This window comes from Acanthochromis polyacanthus, chromosome 11 (genome assembly GCF_021347895.1).
Source record: "Acanthochromis polyacanthus isolate Apoly-LR-REF ecotype Palm Island chromosome 11, KAUST_Apoly_ChrSc, whole genome shotgun sequence".
Taxonomy (NCBI): domain Eukaryota; kingdom Metazoa; phylum Chordata; class Actinopteri; family Pomacentridae; genus Acanthochromis; species Acanthochromis polyacanthus.
Window position 1 is genome coordinate 25,202,006 of NC_067123.1, and position 22,481 is coordinate 25,224,486.

The window sequence follows — 22,481 nt, forward strand, 5'->3', positions numbered from 1 at the left end:
TCATTTAGTTCAGTTATATTAAAAAACATGGACCACTGCAGATTTCAATATTTCTTACATTCATGCAAAGATTTCATCAGAAGCACTACAACAAGCTGAACTGGTACGGTGAATTAGAAGTAAGGGGTGCTGTAATCATTTTCTCTAGACTAGACTAGTGTTGACACTTCAATGACATTAAATGACTTTCTTGACTTTCTGTGCAGTAAGTCACCGCATTCTGGTCAGTTTTGCACAGAGTTCTCTGCCTGCCAGCATTAATTCTACACAATTAATTGGCCATCAGGAAGTGAAAACCCCACTGACGGAGACCAAGTTAGGCTGACTGCCTCAAACTGCTCCCAGTTGTCTATCGCTGACTGATTATGTCTAAGTTTGGTGCCAACATGTTCTCGCTGCGATCGTCCTGGGTGGATACAGAGAGGCGGTTGTTGAACCTCACACTGTGGTGGGACCCTCCCCTCTTGTTTTCTGGCTGTGTGTAGAAATAGAGATGGGTGTGAATGTGTATGTGTGTTCTAACTGATGGGCTCTGGTCATGCGATCCATGCTGCTGTCTAATTATCCAGATGTGATGGATGGCTTTGATTAAATCATGTGAAGGCTGTGAGACAGTCACTGCCTCCCTCTACCTCTCTTTTGCGTATTCTGTCTCTCTTTCACTTACACACTCAGCTTGCAATCCCTTCATTCTAATCTCTCCTCTTTTCCCCCCCTTTCTCTATATAATATAAGACTTGAGTAGTTCAGAACAGATGAGCCCTGCTTTCAACATTGATAAAAGATATCCATAAATCATCTGGAGGGAGAGGAACAGAGTGAGGGAGGCAGTGAGAGAGAGAGAGGGAAGTGTGTGTGAGTGACACTAGAAGAATTCTAGGTAAAAGAAAAGATGGACAGATAGACTTAGATGCAGACAATCGCAGAGAACCAGAGTTTACATGCTAATAATTCTTGGTTCATGGTAATTTTCACTTGGAATAACTCATCTCTTATTTCTGTCAAAAATCAGACATTCAGAATAGTTCGGGGAGCGTTCTATGTATAATTTCCAGCATTTATTGAACTTCTTTGAAAGAATCTTTTCAGGTTCAAGCTGTCGCTTTTTCTCCGAACTTAACAGCAGCACATCAAAGTTTTGAAAACCAGCAGTAACCTTGTGCCACAAAATAGGGGGCGAGTTTATTGCATATTTTTGGTTATCTCTTTTTCGTTGTGTCCATTTTCCTTTCAATAATTCAAAGCAGAACCTCCAGCTTTTGACAGGTGGCCTTCTTTTCATGCAGCTCAGATATGAAGACCAACTTTTCTGATCTAAAAACTGTAGAATCCTGTAGGAATACTAACAAAATAAAGTTTATTTCATACTGATGAGAACAATATGAAAACAAGAAAGTAAATCTAATAATATTATTCCCATGGGAAGTTGTTGAGAAAAAGGTTGCCGTGCAGGAGTGCGGCACAGAAAACGATTCTCGACCTAATTCTCTTATCTGCTGCTGATAAGCTGCACTGCAGATAATCAAGAAACACAATTGATAACCTGTTCTCCTGAAGGCTCACTTCTACCTGCTTCATCACAGCTACACAAACCAGACTACACACTTCCTAATGCGCTTCCTAATGAGATGCTGTCCCTCAGTGCTACAAAAAGCTGCCGTTTGAAGTTACTCTCCCAGAAACCATATGCTGACAGCAGGAAGACTGGGCGCAGGGCCACAAGCCACACATGTAAGTACACATGCCTTCAATAATATATGGACAGCCACACAGACATCCATTCAGAAGTGACATTTGTGTGGAAGGAAGGAATCTCGCCTGCAAAATAGTCCTCACATGACATCAACTGAGCTCTTTTCATTGAATTCACTGTATTGTGAAAACATGAAACACACTGTCGCAAGCTACATAAATAGTGGTGTCTAATTGTAATTGATGTTAAGCTGCCATCTGCAAACACATTTTCATGTTGAAAGATAAATAATAGAAGCCTGGAATGTCAAATATAGGCGAACAATCAGCCACAGCATTAAAACCATCTGCCTAATATTGTGTCAGTTTCCTTCGTGTGGCTAAAACAGCTCTGACCCATCGGAGCATGAACTCTACAAGACCTCTGAATTTGTTCTGTGGTATCAGGCACAAAGCTAGCAGTAGACATTGATGTCTCATATGTTTCAAAGTGGGACCTCCATGGATCAGCTTGATTGTCCAGAACATCCCACAGATGTGCAATTGAGATCAAAACAACTTGAGAGCCAGGTCAACACCTTGCACTGTTTGCCACCTTCCTCAAAGCTTTCCTGAACAACGTTTGCAGTGTAGAAGGGAGCATAATCCTGTTGAAAGAGAGCACTGCCATCAGAGAATACTGTTGCCATGAAGGGGTGTACGTGATCTGTGGCAATGTACACACGTGGACAAAATTGTTGGTACCCCTCAGTTAAAGAAGGAAAAACCCACAATTCTCACTGAAATCACTTGAAACTCACAAAAGTAACAATAAATAAAAATTTATTGAAAATTAAATAATCAAAAACAGCCATTACTTTTGAATTGTTGATTAACATAATTATTTAAAAAAACAAACTAATGAAACAGGCCTGGACAAAAATGATGGTACCTCTATAAAAGATTGAAAACTATTTGACCAGAGTGACATGATTAACTCAGGTGTGTCATTTAATTGACATCACAGGTGTTTCCAAACTCATAATCAGTCAGTCTGCCTATTTAAAGGGAGACAAGTAGTCACCCTGCTGTTTGGTGAAAAGGTGTGTACCACACTGAACATGGACAACAGAAAGCGAAGGAGAGAATTGTCCCAGGACATCCGAAAAAAAATGATAGACAAACATCTTAAAGGTAAAGGCTATAAGACCATCTCTAAACAGCTTGAAGTTCCTGTGACAACAGTGGCTCATATTATTCAGAAGTTCAAGACCCACGGGACAGTAGCCAACCTCCCTGGACGTGGCCGCAAGAGGAAAATTGATGACAAATTGAAGAGACGGATCGTTGGAATTGTATCCAAAGAGCCCAGAGCAACCTCCAAAGAAATTAAAGGTGAACTCCAAGGCCAAGGTACATCAGTGTCAGATCGCACCATTCGTCGTTGTTTGAGCCAAAGTGGACTTCATGGGAGACGACCAAGGAGGACACCACTGCTGAAAAAAACTCATAAAAAAGCGAGACTGGAATTTGCAAAAATGCATGCTGACAAGCCACAAAGCTTCTGGGAGAATGTCCTTTGGACAGATGAGACCAAACTGGAGCTTTTTGGTAAGACACATCAACTCTATGTTCATAGACTCAAAAACCAAGCATTTGAAGAAAAGAACACTGTCCCTACGGTGAAACATGGAGGAGGCTCAGTAATGTTTTGGGGCTGCTTTGCTGCATCTGGCACAGGGTGTCTTGAAAGTGTGCAAGGTACGATGAAATCTGAAGACTATCAAGGCATTCTGGAGAGAAATGTGCTGCCTAGTGTCAGAAAGCTCGGTCTCAGTCGCAGGTCATGGGTCTTCCAACAGGACAACGATCCAAAACACACAGCCAAAAACACCCAAGAATGGCTGAGAGAAAAGCATTGGACTATTCTAAAGTGGCCTTCTATGAGCCCAGATCTGAATCCCATTGAACATATGTGGAAGGAGCTGAAACATGCCATTTGGAGAAGACACCCATCAAACCTGAGACAACTGGAGCTGTTTGCTCATGAGGAGTGGGCCAAAATACCTGTTGACAGCTGCAGAACGCTCATTGACAAATACAGAAATCGTTTAATTGCAGTGATTGCCTCAAAAGGTTGTGCAACAAAATATTAAGTTATGGGTACCATCATTTTTGTCCAGCCCTATTTCATTAGTTTGTTTTTTTAAATAATTATGTTAATCAACAATTCAAAAGTGATGGCTGATTTTGATTATTTAATTTTCAATAAATTTTTATTTATTGTTACTTTTGTGAGTTTCAAGTGATTTCAGTGAGAATTGTGGGTTTTTCCTTCTTTAACTGAGGGGTACCAACAATTTTGTCCACGTGTGTATAGATATGTGTCAAAGTAACATCCAGATGATTGCAGGACCCGAGGTGGACAGGGGTCTGCACGGACAGGTCTGCACCTGTACAGCCCCATATACAGCAAGCTATGATTCAGTTTGCGTTCTGACACCTTTCTATCAACATCAGCCTTTTAGACTTTCAGCAATTGGTGATGCAGTATCTCCTCCGTGTTATCCAACTGCACGGACCAGCTTTCAGTCCCCACGTGGACCAATAAGCCTGTCATTGGTTCTTCAGTTGTCCTTTCTTTGGGTTACAATATTTGTAGTAGGTATGAACTACACCCCACATGACCTGTTGTTTTGGGGATGTCCATTTCTTCTTCTTCCAACACATCAACTTCAAGACCTGACTGTTCAGCTGCTGTCCAATACATCCCAGCCTTTGAGAGGAGCCATTGTAGCAAGATAATCAGGATTATTCACTTCATCTGTCAGTGGTGTATCTATGTATGCACATTTATCAGGACAAGGAGTGAAAATTGAGAAAACTTCAAGTCTGCATAAGCTAAGAATTGGGAATTTACAGAAAGAACATCTGGCACTTTTGGGTTTTAGTTGACATTTACTTTCCGATCACAGCTTAGAATTGGGTAAGGTCAACAGAAATCTGTATCCTACAGGTGTGGTCACATCATCGCCAGTCAGTGTGATTATGGCCTCCTATTGAATTTTTATCACAAAGATTTGCTTTTTTCCGCTGCATAACTTTTTTGCTTGACATATTTGGAAAAGCACATGTGCTGTTAATAACATTTCTGCTGGCTATTCATGTACCCAAGTCCCATTTTGTTTAATTGATAGTTAATATAACTGTGTAATCATCAAAATCTAAATATGTCACCCTGAGGTGTAAGAAAACTCAAAGGACATTTAAGGTGATGTCAATCAAGTATATCATGTTCAAACTTCTCCCAGGTCAAATCAGTCAAAAAAGATAAAACACTTGCATGAGAACAAAGGCTATAGGTCTTTTGGCAGTTCAGACACAGTACTAATCTAGACTTTATCCATTGTTGTAGCCGTTGCTGAGATGTAATTAAGGACTAAAGCTGGCTTTATACTCTGCCAAAATTGCTTGCAGGATAGTTGGATACCTTTGGGTCCATGTAACGCTTTTCAGTTCTTTGTTCAATTCGCACCATCAAAATGAACAGAATGAAAAATTGTATTGAAAGTTTAATTATCCACATTCTTTCATTACTTCACAAATGGAAAATCGTCTCTCAGTTCAATTTTAATGATTCACATTTCAGTTGATTTTTGGAGAACAATTAAAAAATGCCTCCTTATTTTAAATTTCTATTTACAGGCAGTTGGCAACTTAAAAGTAAAACCAAATAGTAAAACCAAAGTAACACATAGTGAGGTGCTGGGCAACTGTGTGCCACTGAAACAGCTTTAAAGTGCCTTGGTATCGGCTCTACCCATCTCTGGAAATCTACTGGAGGGATGCAACGTCATCCTTCCAAAAGACATCTCTCAGCTGATGTTTTAATAATGATGGTAGAGAGTGCTGTTCCAAAATCTAAACTAGACTGAGATTTGGTCAGTCTGGAGGCTGCAACATGTGATTCACATTGTTTTCATACTCATCAAGCCACTCACTAACCCTTTGTGTCCTTGGGATGGAGGCATTGTCATCATAGAAGAGACCATTCCCACCACGATAGAAATGTTTCACCACAGGGTGAAGGTAATCACACAGAATAACACTGTATTGATTTACAGTAACCTTTCTCTCTGGGAACAAGTGGACCCAGACCATGCCAGCAAAATTATTCCCACAACATAATAGAGATGCCAGATCTCTTTACAGTATGGGTCAAACAGTTCAAGGTTTTCCTTTTGTCATCCGTCTGTATGTTTTGCACTTCAAGTTGGACTGTACCATTCGGGCAGAGGATGACGCGAACTACAGCTAGACAAGAACTTGTTAACACAAAGAACTGCAACGCTGTGGAACTCACCACAGCTTTTCAACATCAGTTTTTAAGATTTGTGGAACCTTCCAAAACTGAAAATCTGACTTTCGAATCAATTTGAAGCAGTGATTCTAAATGATTCTGAAACTACTGTACATCTCTGTCTGCTCATGCTTTTCTTTTGTACAGAAATATTTTCATTGCTTTTCATACGAACAACCAAGAGCAACGCTATAAATGTCCTTCATTAGTTTTTAATAACCCCATTTCCCCTTAAATGTATCTTTTCATATCTCACAAACTATAGTCTACAAAAAGCAAGTAGTCACAGCAATAATATCTATGCTGTACTGATGGGTTCAGAGGAATACATCTTAATCATTTTCTTATATCAGCACATCTCAGGTGCTATTTCAACACATCGAGTAGCTGTCAGCAGTGGATATACAGTGTTTTCACCCTTACAACAATGACAAGCCTGACATATCACTGTGGCAACTGTGCAAAGCCTTCGCCATGATAAGTACAAAAGGGTTTCCGGTTCATTCAGCAACACTCTGATGCATCTGTGATTTTACTTGCATAGAACATCACAACCCATCCTGTTTCTCCATCCCATCACAGAAAAAGCATGCACACACAGGCCATTTAGTCTCTAAGTGGCCCTCTCTGTGGCTATAATTAAGTGGAAGCTTCGAAGCTCTGTATCGCCTGATAAATCCAACTCTGGTCAAAAAAACAGGAGTGTGTGACTGTATCAGCTAAGGTGGTGATGGACAAATAGGTGAATAGGGAGGATAAATAAATAAAATGACAAATGGTTGGGAAGCAGACGGATGGAAGACAGTTAAGTGGTTTTAGCCAATTATATAGAGAGAGTGGATATCCAGAGTGCTTCCAGACACCAGATGGACTGTAGAGGACTGACGTCACAGCGGTAACACAAGACTCAAGAGAAAGAAGGGAGGGGAGAGAAGGAGGAAAAGGAGGAGACTGAGGCTAAGAATAGTCGTACAACCTCGGGCCAGCACAATCGTTCAGGCCTGCCTGCTATTTTTTACTTTACTACTGTGCCAGGCAGCGCACGTCTGACATCTCTCTTCTCTTTCTGTTTCACCCTCTCCATCACTCATTTTCCAAAATATAAGGGCACCCTTTTGTCACATCGATAATCCCTCTGAAAAGCAGCGTCCATGACCCACGTATGGTAGGTACAACTCAAACCGTTATCTGCGGTGTTCAACTATGGCTGTGGACAACAACTTCTACAGCGAAACATCTACAGAGAAGTAACTCAGTCAATATTTCCTGAAATGCGAGATCAAACACACGGCACCAGAGGCCGCAAAGCAGAGTGAGTGGCATGCTTCTGATTTCCACTTTCTTAGAGCTGTTTCACTGATGTGGGTTAATCCTTGAGAGGTTCCACTTATGCACTCCTCCAGGGGATGGATTTCAAGGATGCACAAGACAGAAGTGGGATTTACATGTCCGTACAGGTGACAAGTAACTGCAAGATTTACATTTGTGTCTGTGTGCATGTATTCTACTTACCACAGTCTCATCAGGAAATGGTGCTCCATGTCTTTAGGTAGGAAAGGGCAGCAAAAGAACTCGGTGCCAATCACTCTGCAGAAAGAGAGAGACAAAGAAAACACATCAGGGGGGCTCAAACTACAAAAAGCCCACATGTGCGGATTTATGCAAAACCTATAATACCTGGCAGGAAGCATTTAGCTCTCTTTCTCTATCATTTTTCTACAGTGCGTGACTCCCTCTGTTTTGGGAAAAGCACCCCTCTCCATAAGCTCCGACCTGTAAATGGGTCCCTGGCGATGCCTGCAATGTGGTGGAAAATGTGTGGCTGTGCCTGTTGGTCCCAAAACAGAGAGCTCCCCTGACTGCCTGGCTAACACCTCAGCTCCTCAGTACAGAGCGCTGGGCCCTGAAGCCACAAATGGGGGAATGACAGGAGGACATGATGGGAGGAGAGCAAGGGAACAGCAGAGAGAGTGAAATTAGACATGGAAATAAATGCTTGTGAGGGACGGATGGAAAGACAGAAGCAAAAACACAGACAAAAAGAGGAGGGGAAAAGGCTAACAACTTAATTGAGCGTGTGCTGCATCCAATTACCTCCTAAAGGTAGCAGAATGTGTGAAATCACTTGAACTTCAGAAAAGGAAAAACACACACACACAGCGAGGCTTACATAAAGTAACACTGTGAGCGTGTCTCCTGATGTGAGAACATGTGTACCTGTGTTCATTCCCATGGTGATAATAGGACAAAAACAGGAACACAGCGTTGTGCATTCATCCTTGATGTGTCTGTGAGAGCTGAATGCTAAATGCTAGTGAGCTAACTGCAGTCGCATTTGAGGATGCCACAGGGTTTCACATGCTTTATTACCCTTCCATTAGCATTAGCGCAGTGATTACTGTTAGCCGTTAGCATTAGCACTGAAGCTTTGCCTTCTCTTGTTCTGTACCTCATTACAGCTAATGCACACCCCATGTGCTAGTATGGGGCTCCACAGCAACAGTGGATGATATAGAAGTGCATTTACAGTCAATATGAGGAATCATCTCCAAAATGACTGAAGTGCTCCTAAAATTCCCAAATGCAACAAGGGCCTGATTAAATTTCAGCTGTGTTCACCTGGTTTTTTTTTTTGCCATGCACTATGCAACAGCATCTTAGAGACTTGAAGGCCGTCGTCATCACAAAAGGGTTTTAATATGCAATTGTATGACATGAGGCAATGTATTTTTGCCAATCCTACACAGAGGATCTGCCGCTGTCTCTCATCTAGCAGAGCGTGGCAGATGCTCTCACGAGCTCCCATTGATTTGACGGAAAGTGTGTACGTATGTGTGTACTCGCGTGTGTGTGCGCGCGGGTGTGATGTGTCGCTAGCTAGCTGCAGAGATAATTAGAACACAACTCTTTTGCTGTCCCTGCAGGCCACTGATCCAGCTGCTTTCATCTAATATAGGTCAGCTGTGACAAAGCCCTCAGCATGGACACTGATCAGCTCTGCTAGCTCTCTCATAGGCAAAATATGAAGTCAAACTCACACACAAACACCTACACACACGTGGAGAAATGCTGTTGCATGCATGTTGCTGGTACATATATGGTGCACGCATGTATTGTAGATACACATACACACATACACACACACACACACACACACACACACACACACACACACACACACACACACACATACACACACACACACACACACACACACACACACACACACACACACACACACACACACACACAGCAGGTGAAGTCCCACAGTATGGGATCGGGTGTGCGTATTCACAAAAAATGCTCCCCGCTTCTTCTGCCCACCAGTTTCCAGCTACTGCTGAAAACACACTGCCTAATTCATGAATACACTGGGGAGTGCAAACGAGCAACTTCAAGTCGGCTCTCTCACAGTAATAAGAAAATACTGCCAGACATAGTCAATGCAAATTCATTTACTTGCTTTGAAGTCAATACTAGGCTGGAAATTGTCTTTTGACATAATATCTAATACTCAGTGATGTACAGACTGCCGTAGTTTACAGTTATTTATCATACTGGCATGTAATGGATACAAGTACCACAAGCACAAAAACATTAAATTAAAATTGGGTGCAGCAAGGGACATGAGTGAATCATTTAAACTGATGACTAATGTTTTCAGGCCGACATGATCCTAGTAACACGATGGTACATATATATTGCAGTATTTTTGTGACAGTAGCATCTGGTAGTGACAGAGACTATGTATTTCTATTGAATTACTCTTCTGACTAGTATATGTGTTTCTAATTCAGGAAAAGTGATTGAATGCTACTCTGACTACTTAAGATGCGTATGATAGAAAACTTGGATTTTTATTGCACATTAAGGTAAATGCATGTGTGTTGTAGTCCAAGAACTGCATTGTTTCTTACACCTTTTGTGTGCAGCTCTATTCCAAAACAGTGAGAGTAAAAACACTCAAAAATGTATTTTTGCATACAATTTATTCTTTCCTCTCAAAATCTGAAATATAACTGGTGTCATATTCTAAGCTATATTTTTAATTGTACTCAAAAGATTTAAACTCCATGCTACAAATATAAGAATCACTATTTTGACTAATTGCTTTTGTTTCTAGTAGTTCTTTAGCACACTGCATTGCAGATTACACAAGACTGGTTTGATTCTCATCATTTACTAAGTTGTTTGCCAATAAATTCCTAGAAATCTTGTTTAGCACTTCTGTGACTTTTGCAATTCACCTTTGCAAATGTAACTGAACACTCTGTTCTTTGGCAGCAACTGTGGGAGTCAAAGCTCTCCTCTGCATAACCTCTAAAAATGCAGAGAGGGCTACAGCTTAGTTAACAGTAAATCCTTAATGTCCTCATAGACACTTTCAAACGCATATTCTCCACTCACATACATGAAGACTTACACTTTTTTTACACACTCAGACACACTCCCTGTACTGGCACTTGCACAACAACTTACAACATCATATACAGTCCCTAATCATCGGTCACCAGGGATAACCAGAGGGCAGCAGCTAAGAGGAGGCAGGTGGAGAGTAGAAAAGCAATTATTTTCTCCTCTTTTCTTCATGCACTACACTCTGTTGCCCCTCAGTTTCAAAGGCCAAATTTATTATGTGTCTCCACCAACAGAGAGATTACAACTAGGGTGACTTCTTCACCTCCTCAGGTGTTTTATCCAACCTATTATATTGATGATCAACTCAAGAGAAAAGCATCATTATCGTCAGCCACCCTACTACAGTGGACTCACTAATGGGGTAGTAATTGGTGCAAATTACAAAGTAGTGATGTAGCCTTTGGGATGGTTAGACTAGGATGCCTACGCAATGTCGCATTGCGGGACATCTATACATTCTCTTGACTCTACTCGCCTCTTTTCTCCCTCATCCAGCCTCCCTATATTTTTTTCTCCAGATGCATGCCCAGATATGCAAAGTTAGCAAGTAGGGTCATGCAGGGGCTTTAAACAACTGCAGCTATTTATGCAAATACAATCAATATTTGATAGTTCCCTTTCTACCTGCTCTCTCTCTCTTTCTCTCTCTCTCTCTCTTTCATTTCCTCTCTCTGCCTTCGTCTAACAAGAGACTGCAGTAGGGGCATTAATTAGGGTCAGACATGCACCAAGGATTCCCTGCAGGACTGAGCAGCAAGGCCAGTTCATACCAGGTCAAGAGAGTACAGGTTTAGCCCTGACCACAGCAATCAGGAAACAGCGAGGCAGCACAGAAACAGCAGTGGCTGCGCAGCAATCTCCATCAACGTTGGTTAACTTTAAAAGGCTTATTAAACCAGCTTTTATGCAAGTGAAGGGCATAAAAATGCTTGTCAAATAATCTATTTTTTTGTTGTTTAAAACTTAGCAATATCCTGTATTTTGATGGACTCCTGAGTGAATAAATGTGATTTCCAATGATAATGGTGGTATATTACTATGCAAAATGTTTTCAGTTTTTTTTATAAACTGCTACTTTTAAATTTTTAATAGAAGAAGACGAAAACAGTTCTCTCATTTGTAGCCAGAGACCATCGATTTGGGGACTGAAATAACAGCTGTTACTGGCAGATTTTATCAGTAACCTGCTAGATAATTAGGCTAAAGTTGGGTCCATTAGTGTGGGTGGACTTTCTAATGTTTCAGGTAAAAGGGGACTTAAATATACACTGTTAGATTGAGCAGAAGGCTCTTTATAAATCATATTAATGGTTTGTTTTTTGTCTGATAGATAGTGGGCAGGGCTCATCAGTTAACCCGGTTGTCCAGGTGCAATAAGGTGGTTGCATCCACTTTTGATTTGGGGCTGAACAACTGCAACAGTAGAGCCAGGTCTTACTCCCAACTCATAGAGGCGCTTTGTCACAACCCCTTGGAATCACAGTTGTCTGTTTATAGGGTGGTACAACAGACCTACATATGCATTTACCTGAACATCACAAATTGACTTCATGTCTTCAAGAAATAAGTTTGCTTTGTAGAATGTGATAATGTTTTGGAAAGGTGTAGTTGAACTCAAACCATTATCTTTTACTAAACTTGTTACTCTTTTACTAAACAAAGTGGTGGTTAAACTTTACATAACATCTAGAGAGAACAACAATAAACAGCAGGTACAAATTAAGTTTAAGTCACAAAATGAAAAGAAACTGGGCAAAAGTCTTGTAACCATCAGTCCATTGACCTGCTCAATTTGGACAGAAAAAAACTCCTTTATGTCCACTGGCTTTGAATACTGACACTGGTGGCACTGACGCCAAAGGAAACTTTCTTGGTATCTGTCAGACACTAATGACTTTGACAAAAGCGCAGTTTTTGACACTTTGGGGATAACAAAGATTTCAAAGAGCTTGAGAGACCCAACTTTCAGGTACCTTGATATCTTTGACCTTTAAGATTGGAGACTTACTTCTTCAAGTACACAAAAGACTGTAACATAGAACATTGACCTTGACTTAATGCAGTCTGGCTGCTTGTGGGCATTTCTGTCAGATGTAGCTGCTATATGCTGTCTGAAGGTAAACCCATACAACCCAGCCAACCTTTTGTTCGTGACATACACTTTATGTTTTGGAAAGGAACTAGCCCTAAACGCATCAAGAGCTGGACTCTCAGTTGTGCTTCTAACAGCACTCACTGACATGATGTCATGCTAAAAGACTGAGGCTCGTGTCTCAAACATAAGAAAAAAAAACAGTATCCTTTCCAGTTAATGATCCATGGAGACATTTATTATGTTGCAGAAGAGTCAGTATTGTTATGACAAGATATTCATTTCCACAGGTTCTTGAATTTTTCTTTCAATTTTTGGTTTGCATGCGTTCCAGGCTAATGGAAATTAAAGAGCTCCTTTCATCTGACAGTACTTCAGAAAGATTATTACCCTGAGAGATGACCAGACTTGTGTCTAACCATCAACAATAGAAATGTCTCATCACTTCCAACAGCTGAAATGCGAACATAATTTAAAAGCACAGCAGTTCTTTGAAAGCAGCTGTAAGTATGAAAATGTGGCATTGGGCTGATGCTGTGATGAATGGGGAATATACCCTAACTAAATATTCAAGAGCCATTTTATCCCCAACCAAAGAGCCGATGTCAAAAGCATTCTATTACTGTACTCTAAACTTTGGGGCAACCGCTAAACCCGAAGAGGCTGAAAGCTTAGTTCCATTCGTGAACCAGTGTCCTACATTTAGGACATAGCACATAGATTTTTAATAACTTCTTAGGGATTTCCACAGGATTAGGTTCAAACAACCCAGGCAACTTCCTTAACACCAGCCATTTCCAATTAGATCCTATTAACAGAACACTGACTTCAGCTCTGCAAACACCCTATAGGGGATTTCCGTCAGCTTAACAGAGGAGGAGAGTTGAATAGCAGTTACATGCATTCGGTCCATACTGCTCTGATTTTTTCATTCCAATGCACCATGATGTTGTTTGATAACCCCTGAATCCCAGCAGTGTATATATTTTAAGTAGGGGTTGGTATAGTGCCTACGACACATAAATACTTCAGGATCAAGCTAATAATATCGCTAGGATCATGTATATGTTACAATTATGATTAATCTGCATGGAAGATGACGGAGCTTTAGAGACTGTATGAAACAAGATCAGGAGAGAGGAGAGCAAAGAAAGGAGGAACGCTGACTTTTCCCTGGTGCAGATGCAGATGTAGATGTAGAGGATGGATGACGAAAGCCAATAAAAGAAAGATGCTTTAGTGGAAAGGTTATATGAAGAAATGAAGAATTGTTGAATCTGGTGAAAGGTTGCCAAGTTGAAAACAAAGGGATTTCTGATGCTTTCCTTTTCTAAAATCAAACTTTCAGTCTAAGATCTCGGTCACACCAGCATTTAAAAAGCAAGAATCTATTCATTTTAATGCCAATTCAAGCCTCCTTTGCTGGAACATATCCACTCTGCACGTTTTCTTTAAAGATAGGTGTGTCATACATGATCAGTTTTATTAGTCCCAGTAACTCTGTTTGCACTTTTTATTAACGTGGTGACACAACAAGGATGGAATGTATAGTATATCATCCTATGGATTTGTTCTATTTATATTGTTTCAGTCTTTAATAGAGTCCCATGGTGAAGTTTGTAGTCGTCATGGCCTTGCTAGATGTGTGCTTTCGGAACCATTTTCAGCTTGTTTTCACTTTCAGCAGTCATAACTTGTTTCTGGCTGAAGTTGACCAATGACAGTTTTGTGGTCTCCAGATGGGATCTCCATTGTCTCCAAGTTACAAAAGAAGGCATATTTCACTCCTGCATAATATAGTATAGTAGTTATGTATTGAGGTTCACAGGATAACTTTTTAATGTCTTACCTGTAAATAAAACTAAATGTTAAAAAATCTGTAGTTTAACAGAATATTTCTTTTGTATTCTTCAGATGTTGTTTTTATTTTGAAATTTACAAAAATATGATTTTTTTATGTGAATAATGGAAAATGAGATTAAACCTGTAATTGTGACCACTGCAACCAGAAAAATAAAGTTTTGCAGAAAATTGAAATTATTTCAACATTAAGTAAGGCGCACATATTTAGAAATTTATCATAATTTCACCACGTTTTGACCATGTATTTGCTTTGATTTAATACATGAAACTGTTAAATTCAAGTTTAATACTGTAAATGTGTTTCTAAAATAAGCAATTAGTGGCAGGTATCAGACAAAGAAGTATCTGTACTATAATTCAACAGAGATTTGTTTGTTTGTTAAATGAGAGATGTCTTGTTTAAGTAGGTAAGTTCAACAAAATTTTCAAATAATCGATTTTAATCGGTGCATAATAGCTCTAAGCATTGGTCAAAATGCAGTTTATCATTATCTGTTTAATTTCTCATTACACAAATGTTAGAAATGATGTGTTTTATTTTGCAGATTATTTTATTGTTTTTTTTTACATGTAAATATCCTTCTTTAAACAGTAAAAATGCACAAATATGTGATTTTAGTTCTGGAAAAATACAGCATTTTTTTATTAGATGTTTTTTTCTCCATTATTTTCCTGTTTTTTTAGCACCCTGGTGGTGGAATATTTACATTATTTTTTACAGTGTTTTTTTAAAGTGTAGGTGACTAAGCTAGCAGCACCCATTTCTCTAGAACGTGTGAATAGACTTCCCTCCGTCCATTTGTGGTACCACCAGCGCGAACAGACACCTCTGTTGTCTGTGTATGGGGACATCTTGACCTACTACAAACTGCTAATAGTATCAGGAAGAAGATTTCTTCAAGATTGTGACATAGAACCCTTGTTTACCGTTAAGGGCAGTTCAGTTTGCTCTACATACAACTTTGGGCAGTTAATCAATATAGTACTTCAGCTTCAGTCGGCTTCACGCAGCTGGCCTGCTAATGGCCCGTTTCAAAATCGGAACTGTCATCTGGCCAAATCTTTTCCTCCAAACAGCTGGACAACGACCTTTTACATTTGGCACACACACACCTGGATGCTGCTCCTATCTTAATGGGTTTTAGACTATATTCTGACTGTACACAAATCAAATGAATGTACCAGCTCAAGGCATGCCTGGAGAAACACTTCACATTAGAGTGAGGTGGTAGTGATATGGTGCTTTTAAGCTGGCACAGAACTGCATGCATAAATCAGAGCCGTCGAGCCGAACAGAAGAAAGAGGGGCACAGAGCGGCTGAAAGGAAGGTAAAAAGTCGGATGAGGACATGAGAAGACGGAATGAGACATTTCTGGGAAAATAAAAGTCGAAGCAGAAAAAAAGAGGGGACAAAAGTACTTTTTAATGCTTCGCTGAGCCTTGTTTCATTCTTACATCTGTGTAAATATAAACGCATGAGCGTGTAGGAACACATATGTGGGCGCATTAATGCAGCTGTGCTTTGGTTCACGGTGATGTGTCTTTATGGGTGCACTTACACACACACACACACTGGTTAGGGCAAAACACTTAGAGTCCAGCTCTCCCTCCAGTACTCACCTGACAGCTCACCATTTTTCTTAGCATTTCTACTGCCTGCTCCCTCTCCCCCGACTCTTAAAGATCCCTTGGTTCTCATTAGGTGATTCCTTGGCAGCAGCTGGATACAGTAAGTGAGCGTTTCTTCTCCCTTCGCTCTCTCTCAATCAATCTTTCACCCTCTCCTACTCACTCCTCTTACCCTCTCGCTACCCTCCACTTGTACATCTTGCACCTCTCCTTGCATCCTTCTACATTCCTCACCAACTCTTGGCCTTTTCATTTACTGCTATAAAAACTGTTCAGCTCTGCTAGGAGACTAGGATGGGGTGATGAGTTGCAAAGGAGCAAAACAAGGCGACGACATTTAAATTTGGAGAATGACTTAAGTTATGATTAATTCATTCCAATGCTGCTGGTGAACATTACAGCAGAAATGATGCCCGGGAGCATCCAAACAATCAGTATCGTTCTCATTCTTCTCAGTCAAAAGATTTGGTCTATGTGTGGCTGCTAGAACACATTCAAACTGTGCACGCACATGCGTGATTCCTTAAATGCAATTTTTTATCCGTGTCCCTTCACCCGAAACCCAATTTCAAGCTTGCTAATGTGTTATGGATCATTAGACAAATATACTGACGGCACACTGATTACAGAAATGAATGATGCATGCCGTTTGGCCCCATTGTGGGTGTGTAAATGTATTTAGTTGCAGTTGTGTGTTGGGATGCATGCAGAGAGGTCATTTAAGAGAGACAGTCTCAGAGCAATGAATAGGATGTCCATTAGTGGCAGGCTATTGGTAATCTGACACAGAGATTACAGCTCAGGTTCACAGCGTCATCCTAGACCTCGTCATCGGCTTCCACTCAAGGTCAAATGCAGTTTACCATCGAGAGACTGTTCCTGTTCTTCAGCTACTTTCAATCTTTCCTTTAACTTTAACGGAAACCTCAAATGGTTCCAGCTTCTACACGTCCACTGACGAAATTTTCCACTGACAGTTCAAAAAGTAGAAGTCATATTTCAATTACCGACTCCCCACACAAACTAGCAACCTCCATGGCTGAAAAATGAAGCTAACATAGAAGTGCCAAAAACTGTAGTTCCTCAAATATCCACTTGAGGCTGCTCCAAAATTGTGTGAATCCTCATAGACACCCATGGAAAAAGGTCCAACTATACAGCAGAAACAAGCATGTTTACAATCTAGGATGAAAAACTGGTTTCTGTAGCTAATTTTTTTGGTTCCTGACAACTGTAAGGATGATATTTTTTGATACGACTCACCCCTTTAAAGTACATTAAGGCTTAAAGTAATGCGTAATTAATTTAATCACAGGTGGCTGCCATCAGAAGACAGCCCATGGCCCAGAGATGTTTAAATAACCCACTTCAGCTCCATTCAAGCTTCACCTCTTTGCTCATTTTTGGATTAGCCCGGAGTTAGGAGGAGTCAGGCACTGCCAAGATGACGGCAACCGGATCCGCCACACTGAGCTTCAAAACTGCTCTTCTGGAAACCTCTAGGTGACGTTTCAGGGGGTTCGTCCATCTTTATATACAGTAAGTGCTTCTTGCAGAACAGCTGATGCTTCAATTATTTACAATGCACTTAAATCTTCTCTGTGGCTTCAATTTCAATTGCTTTTATTGATTACTCTTCAGATGACCGTTAACCTGCTTGCATCAATCACCTTTCAATCTGCAGTTAAGAAAAAAGACCCTCAAATGCTTTCAGTGATTGTGCTTCAAATGATTGCATCCGATTTTGGCTCTTACACTTCAAAAGACACTTTCTGTGCCTGAACGAAAACTGGAGATTTCATTGAAATGCTCAGATAGAAACAGTTTGCAATCCTTTTACGGCACGATTTCTAGTAAAAGGGAGCATACTTAGATTTTCTTCAGAAAATTTAGTCTTTTTTAGTTTGTTTCATGGTGTCTTATTGCATGAGAACAAGTGGGATGCTGATGTTAGCCCCATATGTGTCACTCGGATAAAAGGACATCTTCATGTGCACGGAACCACATTTGATCATTTCAGCTGTCTCTCACCGCTCATTTGGAGTTTTTCCTCCCTCACTTTTCAATGAACAAGCCAATTTTCAAGTGCGCTTTGGATTCTGTTCCACCCAAAAAGCATCAGCTGTTGATTTTCCTCGCAATGCATCCAAATGGCAGCTAAAAAAAAAGTGCTTCCTCTACTTACCTCTCTCTACAATATACCATTCCACAATCATTGAGAAATGGTGACATTAGTTTTCCACCTTTTCACTCCATCTGGCAAAATGATCTCCAGCCAATCAGGGGCGGCGACTTCCACGGCGGAAATGGGGACGGCGTGAATGAATCAGAGCAAAGTCTATAAGGGTCACACTGAGGTCAGAGATGATGTCAGTGAGCAGCGAGTCTCTTCAAGTGAAGTCATCAAAGCCTCATTATTCCTTTCACTCGGGTCCGCTCAGGCAAATTAGCTTCACCACTCAGGTGTGTGTACGTGCATGTGTGTGTTTCAGTCTAATTTGTGGAAGAGAATGAGCTTTAATGTGCATGCACGTATGCATGTGTGTTTGTGTGCACAGGTGCTAATTAAGTTTTCAGCCGTTCAAAGAAGCACACGGTACTTGACCACATGTTGTTCAAGGAAAAGGATACATCATCAAACAGCCCCTTTACAATGAAAAGCATTAGGGATGATGCAGATACAGAGGAAGCGCGGGCAGAGGGTTAGACTATCCTTACTGTTTATATTTGAAAAATCGTTTTCATTCAGTTGAGCAATAGACAGAACAGGCAGAGAGAAAAAAAAAGTTGACAAACAAACAAAAAAGGAGTTTATTTATCTTAAAAATCATCATCTACCTGTCGTAGTGTGCACCGGCGGAACCACTGGGCGTAACATTCGTCACGGACTGGCTGCCTCTGCTGCAATTTGCATATTCCTGTTTGCATAAAGCACATAGGTTTGGGCGTCTAATTATAGTACAACAAGCATCAAAAGTGATTGCTGGCGCATCTGTTCTGTTTGGGGAGTTGGTCTTGATCTGAACAGCCATTTGGTGCGTGCTCACAGTTGTCTGTTCTGCATGTTTTGTAAAAGCGAGTGATCTGGTGACCTTTACAGAGGAGGACACCGAGAGTCATATCGGGTTAACGCATTGCTTTTCCAGATTGAAGATTGGCCATATCAGGGGAACATGTAAAACACTCCATCACATGGAGCTTTGCTAAAGGCCAGCTCTGTCACAGCTGCTTTGTGAGTCTCTAGGTAACTGCTGCTGCTATTTACTACATACATACGCACCCACATAAACTGCATTGGCATTATTTTTTGCAAGCACAAAGCCATGCAAACAAAAACATCCAGGGACTATATCAAATGGAGGTCACTCACTTTCCCTTAGATGTGCTCCTTGATGCATGCGTAAAATATAAATGCAAACTAAATGCAACAAACTGCCCTTATTTTTAAGCATATTAAGCTACACCTGAATTCAAACATCTGTTTTATTTTGACAATCTGTATATTCATTCTATACCAATTAGCAGGAAAAAGTCGGCAAAGATTTCATTGTAAATGTCAAAAAGACCTACATGCACACCCAGCGGAGAGTGAGAGGAAGAGAGAAAATCAAGGACAGTCAAACACTAATTAGCGGACGGGAGCAAAGTGGCGCTAAGAGTTTTGACAATGACGAATGTCGTAATTTTGAATCTTCCTCTCATGCTCTTTCTCTCCCTCCTCTTCCATCCCATCCCTCTCATTAATTGGCTGTCACCGTTGTGTGTCTTTATGTATGTGTGTGTGTATGCGTGTGGTGATTGTCAACATCAGAGCGCTGTGGGCTGCGGTTGCCCCCGGCGATGAGCGACCACATCATTAGAGGGAGGTGATTATCGTACTCCATGTGACGGAGCAAACTGTATAGTTCACCTATACGCACACATTCACATGCCATCTCTTTCTGCTAGTTTCCCTCCCACCGTTTCCCTTCATCCATCGATTTTCAGATTTTTTCTTTTTACTGAATTCCTTATTTTTCTGCTGCCTTGCTGCCCCTCACATTAGACCCATGCCTGAACACACACACACACACGACAGGGTAGGAAAGTCAAGCAAAACTACAATAAGTGGACAGTTGTAGAAAACGCCACCCAATTGATAATGAAGGGAAGAAATGCTAACGTGTGTGTGTGTGTGTGTGTGTGTGTGTGTGTTCTTGTACTTGCTACATGGTGAGGACCATTTTCTGCATTTAACTGTCAAAGTGAGGACATTTTTACAAAGTGAGGACATTTTGGCCGGTCCTCACTTTGAAACAGCCATGTTTGAGGGTGAAGACTTGTTTTTAGAGAACAGGTATGAATTGAGGTTTGGTTAGGGTTAGGGTAAGGATTAGGGTTAGGCAATCAGTTGTGATGGTTAAGGTTAGGGTAAGGCTCTAGGAAATGCATTACGCCTATGGATGTCCTCACTAAGATAGAAGTACAAACGTGTGTGTGTGTGTGTGTGTGTGTGTGTGTGTGTGTGTGTGTGTGTGTGTGTGTGTGTGTCTTAGCTAAGTGGCCCTGTTAATGTTTGTGTCCACATATGCTTGCTTATGAGACTGTTAAAGTTTAGAAGATACAAAAGGAGAAAAACAGAAAGTTACCAAGACTTCACACAGAGCCACAGAAAAAAAAGAACAGAAATAAAACAGCAAAAGTTTTGTTTGTTTTTTTTAAAACAAGAAAAAAGCGAGAGATAACTCATTTTCTCTCCTACTGAGATTCATCTGCGGACTGTGGAATTGGGCTATGCCATCTTTACTGCTTGGCTTGTAGCCCTTAAGCAATACAGGGATTAGTGTAGAATTTGTTCTGTGAAGTCCCTGCCGTGTTAAGTGGCTGTGATCTAAAGGAATCCATCTCAATGCATTAAGACCTGAGGGAAAGCTGTGTAAGGAGTGGTGAAAAAAAAACAAAGATGAAGGTGTTTGATAAAAAAAAAAAAAACAGTTGCCGCACGATTCATCCTATTAAGTCGAGGTGTTGGATCGCTCCGAGTCTGTCAGCGGGGTGGTGGACAGGAAGGGTTGCTGTTACTTACATGTTACCTGGAAACTTGGGAAAGAGACATGACTCGTTCACCGCTACATCTGAGGGGGACGATTTCATATTGATGAATTTGTTGTATAATCATTTGCTGCTATTATGCTGAGGCTGACTGAGGACGTACTTCCTGTCTGACACTGCTGGGTGCTAGAACCGGCTCCTATAGCTTGTTACTTAGTAACATGAAAGTTTTGCTGTTGCTTCCTCTGAAGGTGTTTATTAAATAGACGTAATTTCATACCCATTATCAGTGTTTGCCATTTTCTGTTCTTCACTGCAGCCATTACATGATGCTTCAGGAATGAAAAGGTGATATGAGAGATGGAAACTCTTAATCAGATTGGCCGTGGCTATCGGGAAAGCATGTCATTGTATCTGATTGAGTTTGGCTTCTGCTTATCTTCTTTATTTTTGTGTGCAACATATTAGATTAGGGGCAGACTGATATGGAGTTTTAAGGGACAATACTAATTAGTCAGGGAAAAACTTAGTGTAAGACAAATTCTAGCAGAACTTTCTCAAAATGTCTTTACTTGTATTTTACATATACTCAGTTAAAGGAAAATTTAACATTTATCCTTTAGTATTGATGAGTTATTTGTTTGTTACATGAAACCAGATAGTGTTGACATTGACACCACAGAGTAATTACTGGGAGAACTGAACTGAGAGAATAAGAGCAAAAGCTGTGCATTTCTAGAAAATCTTTTATTTTAACATGAACAAATAACGATAACAATAAAAGGAAAAATACTAAATCTCAGCTTCGATAATTGGCCTGGATGATAATCGCTCAACACGTTCATCCGACACTTGAAAAGATTTCAGCTCAATGATGGGAATAAATATGCCTGCTACTGAATTCTTGCAGTGACAACAAGACTCCAGGAAGGCTGTTTTGCCAATTACTGCACGGATCTCCCGCTAAAATTGCAAAACCGTTAGACATTCATTTTGTGGGCACATTCTACAAATGGCCAGTGTGAGATGTTTTGGTTTTCAGAGTTTTGATCTTAGGACAGAGCCACACTAACTGTTCTTTCCTGCTTCCAGTCTCGAGGCTAAGCTAAGCCACTAGTGGCCAATCAGTCGGTTGATAAGGAACCTAAATTGATGTCATAACATCATGTGAAGCCAGCTGGTAACTATTAGATCTGCTCAGCTTGCCTTTTTGGACCACAAGCAGGTCATGGGAACACAAGCCAGTCTGATGTGCATCCGCGCTAGCAGGGTGCTGAAAATTTGAACAACTGTTTTGGCACTCTCAGAGTCTTCCTGCGATGCTGTTTCTCATTATCTTCGTGTGTTAATCCTGAGATCTGCTCATTAAACAGAGCAAGAACATCCACACACTGTCAGCAACTCCACGGGAACAA

At 40.7% G+C, this 22,481-nt stretch overlaps 1 protein-coding gene across 4 annotated transcripts in view; it reads right to left on the bottom strand.

The window, feature by feature from the left end:
* dlgap3 (discs, large (Drosophila) homolog-associated protein 3) overlaps positions 1-22,481 on the bottom strand; it is a 153,560-nt gene that overhangs the window by 71,021 nt on the left and 60,058 nt on the right. For all 4 annotated transcript variants that reach the window (XM_051956238.1, XM_051956239.1, XM_051956240.1 and 1 more), the window contains one exon: positions 7,544-7,618. The gene's annotated coding sequence lies outside the window, so the exon portion shown is untranslated. The remainder of the gene's footprint in view (positions 1-7,543; positions 7,619-22,481) is intronic.